Genomic DNA, 4,510 nt, shown 5'->3' on the forward strand with positions numbered 1-4,510 from the left:
ACAGTGAGGCATTGTTTTTTCATTTGCAGCACTTGTCTTTTCGTGTTTGTTTTTTTTTTCTTCATGTTTTTTCTATTGTCACATTCTTCTTCTAAAATTGTATTATTTCACTGTATTGAAATTATATAGTGTTCTCACCTGAACCCATGAGTTTTCTCACTTTTACTCTTCAGATACTCTCCCCCCATCCCACCCCAGCTTTCTAGTTCGGTGGTGCTGAGTTGCCGGCCAAGGGTAAACCATGACACACATGCTCGCTGAAACGCGCACAGCCACCTTCCTGGGTTGGAAAAGCAAGGAAGTTGTGAGTAGTGTGTTACAATGTGGTGCAAGTGAGGGGCTCTTTCTTCTCTGGGTGCTGGATGACTCCGTCTGAGGTCTGGGCTCTGTGTGTTGTGGCTTGTGGTCACTATGTCTGTCCGGGCATCCATTGTGTGTCTGCACACACTGCACTAGTGGTGCCCAGTGAAATGGTGAGTTGCTCTCATCAAGCCGTTGTGATGCATGCAATTCCAGTCCATCAGTCAAGAAGGGTGTTTTCAGCCAGTGCCCAGAGATGCCTTTCCTGCAGGGCTGATCTCCACCCACTCCTCTCCCAAATTATACTTGTGCTCAGCATTACTCCATCCCAGGTGAAAAATCTGGCATGTGGACTTGTTAAATTTCATGCCATTGATGGTTGCCCAGTGCTCCAATCTATCTAGATCCTTCTGTGAGTCCTCTTGTCCCTGTACAGACTTAGCAGCACCTCCCAATTAGGTGTCATCAGCCAAGTTGCTAATGGTGCAATCAACTCTATCCGTTTCTTTGAAAAAAATATTGAGGAGGACTGGCCCCAAGAATTGAACCCTCAGAAACATTGGTGGTGACCTGTGACCTGCTAGATGTAGTCCCCCCATTCACTACAACTCTTTGAGCCATGCCCTTCAGCCAGTTCTTCACTCATCTCACTATGAACCTGCTCATCTCACATCACACATTGACATTGTGTCCAGACTGATTTTCCGAGGAACAGCACAAAAAGATACACTAAAATACCAAAAAACTCATCCACAGCCTTCCCTTCATCCATGAGGGTGGTGATCTTACCCTAGAAGGTTATGGATATGTTGGAAGACACCGGAGGAGGTCCATGAAGATGACCAGAAGGCTGAAGCACCTCTCCTGTGAAGACAATCTGAGAGAGTTGGGATTGTTCAGCCTGGAGAAAGCTCTAGGGACACGTTATAGGAACCTTCCAGTACTTAAAGTGGCCTACAGAAAAGTTGTGGAGGGACTCTTCATCAGAGAATATTGTGATTGGTTGAGGGGGAACAGTTTTAAACTGAAAGAGGAGAGTTTTTCATTAGATGTTTGAGAAGAAATTGTTTACTATGGGAGTGGTGAGACTCTGGAATAGGCTGCCCAAGGAAGTTGTAGATGCGCCTTGCCTGGAAGTTTTTAAGGCCTGGTTCGATGGTGCATTGGGCAACCTCATTTAGTGGGTGATGTCCCTACCCATGGAAGGCAGTTGAAACTTGATGATCATTAAGATCCCTTCCAACTCTAACCATTGTATCATTTTCTGATTCGATGATGTCAACAAAAATGACCAGGATGATTTCTAGGTGAACCCATGATGACTGTGCCTCATAATTGCATTTAAAATGAATGCAATTTACTGCTTTTAATGCAAGTAGTACTCAGTATGATCTTCTCCATACTATCTCCAGGAGCTCAGCTTAGACTAAAAGGTCTGTTGTATCCTCGGTCTTCCCTCATGCTGTTCTTTCAAATTGGAGTAACATTGGTTAGCTTACAGTCAGCAGGGATCCATACCCAGATCCCAAAGTCCTTTGGCAGCCGATTGAGAGGGGTCCTGCCATAACAGAATCACAGAATCTTAGTGGTTGGAAGGGACCTCCGAGATCATCGAGTCCAACCACAAAAAACAAACAAACAAACAAACAAACAAAAAACCCCAACCAAACAAAAAACCACAACCACCACAAAGACAACAACCCAAAACCACCACCCATCAACTAAACCCCACACCCACAACCCCACACACTACACCCCACCACAAACCAATAATCTTGGGCACTAGAGCATGCCCTGAAGAGCCACGTCTACACGTTTCTTAAATACCTCCAGGGATGGTGACTCCACCACCTCCCTGGGCAGGTTGTTCCAGTGCCTGACCACTCTTTCAGTAAAGTAATTCTTCCTAATATCTAATCTAAACCTCCCCTGCTGCAGCTTCATACCGTTACCTCTGCTCCTGTCATTATTCCTTTGGGAGAAGAGGCCAACACCCACCTCTCTACACCCTCCTTTCAGGTAGTTGTAGAGGGCAATGAGGTCTTCCCTCAGCCTCCTCTTCTCCAAACTAAACATGCCCAGTTCCCTCAACCTCTCCTCATAGGACTAGTTCTCCAGACCCCTCACCAGCTTGGTGGCTCTCCTCTGGACACTCTCCAGCACTTCAATGTCTTTCCTGTAGTGAGGGGCCCAAAACTGAACACAGTACTCAAGGTGAGGCCTCACCAAAGCCGAGTACAGAGGCACGATGACTTCCCTACTCCTGCTGGCCACGCTATTCCTGATACAGGCCAGGATGCCATTGGCCCTCTTGGCCACCTGGGCACACTGCTGCCTCATGTTAAGCCGGCTGTCCACTAACACTCCCAGGTCCTTTTCTGCCGGGCAGCTTTCCAGCCACTCTTCCCGAAGCCTGTAGCATTGCCCGGGGTTGTTGTGACCAAAATGCAGGACCCGGCACTTGGCCTTATTAAACCTCATCCCATTGGTCCTGGCCCAATGATCATGAACATGTACAAGCTCCTTCAGTACTCTGGGATGAATCCCACCAGGCCCCATGGATTTGTGGAATTCTCCTGATACAGCTGCTCCCAGACAATTTCAGTGTCCACCAATGGAAAATCAGTGTTCTTGCACTTGTGGTGCTCTGATTCAGTGGACTGGGCAGCCCTAAGTCAACCACTATTCCTGAGTCCAGAAAATCATTCAATGCCTCTGCTTCTTGTTCATTGCTGCCAATCAGGTGACCACCAGGTATCGGTCTAATGTTTTCTTAACACCTCCTCTTCCTATTAATGTACTTACAAAAGCCTTTCTTGTGATCTGACACAACACCGGCCACTTACCACTCCAGTTGAGCTTTGGCCTTTTCTATCTTCTCCCTGCATGTACAACCCCCAGCTCTGCTGTCTTCCTGCAAGGCCTGACCTTGCTTCCAGAGATCACACAAGTTTCTTTTCCTCTTGAGCTCCATGAGGAGTTCCCTCTTTGGCCAAGCTGGTCTTCTGCCCTGTTTGCTTGACTTCTGACACAGTGCAATTGCTTGCTGCCAGCCTGTAAGTGTTGAGAGGGGTGAAAACATGTCCATTGCCTGTGGGTGCATTGTAAGTAAACTGCACAAGTCTCTTCAGAGGACTTTGTCTGAAGGTAGAATGGTGAGGAACTTGGAAAAGGGCCATTGAGTTTGGCTTCACCTTTGTTGTTTCTGAATTGAGAGGCCTCTTGATGGGAGTGGAAAGGTGTCCCAGTAGGATTTCCTGTGTTTGTGTTAGAGCATTTTCATTCTCCTTTTTCCCCTTTCTCCTTTGGCTCTGTGATGTGTATTTGAGCTTTGTCTTCCCTATTCCTCTTCAGAATGACTCTAAACCCATGTATAGTAGCAAATGGTTTGAATGAAAGCAGTGTGGCACAGAATATTTGAGTACATTATTGCTATGTTCATATGCAGTGATAAGGTGAACGGGATACCTTTGAGTGTAAAAATGAAATAAAGAGAACACCTGTATATTTTGTGTGGAGACAGAAGTCTTTGTGGAGATGTTTTTTTCTGGGAAAAGCTCTATCAAAATTTTTGAAAAGTAAAAAAAGTGGGTTTTTACTCATTTTTTTCCTTGCCTGATGTTGAGTGGGTCCATTTGTTCCGTTTGGAGATGAGACCTTCAGCTCTTTCTGGAAAATTGTGAGGAGCAGGACTTTATTGGCAGGCCTGCATAGATCTTCAGAGAATTGATCTTCCTGTTGCAAGAGGCCCAGTTAGATCCAGGTGAGGGGAAACTGGTCCCTACTCTATGAGGAACCCTGGCTGTGCAATGGCCTCTGCAAAGCAGTGAGCTGGGGGGAGTGACGTATCATAGATGCTTCATAGAGCACCAGCTGTGGATGGCAACTGTGGGCTGTTTGAGCACAAATTTCTTGTGACATTACATGTGTAAGGATTTTCATAAGATGGATGTCACTAAGACAGCTTACATGTTGTCTTGGGGAATTGTTTTGAAGAGGACAATATGGGGGGCATTTGGTGAGTACAATCTTCTGCCAGGGAGAACATGTGATCTCAAGAAATGTGATACATTTCACCTATCTCTTCCACAAGTACCTGATAAGAGGGTAACACCTGAGGCTGGTATAACAAAGACCATCATTTGTCGAGAAGTGAATGACACACTCTCCAGTCCAGAAAAGTAGAATCATGGAATCATTTAGTGTGGAC

The sequence above is a fragment of the Calidris pugnax genome, unplaced genomic scaffold (assembly GCF_001431845.1).
Source record: "Calidris pugnax isolate Ruff unplaced genomic scaffold, ASM143184v1 scaffold430, whole genome shotgun sequence".
NCBI lineage: Eukaryota > Metazoa > Chordata > Aves > Charadriiformes > Scolopacidae > Calidris > Calidris pugnax.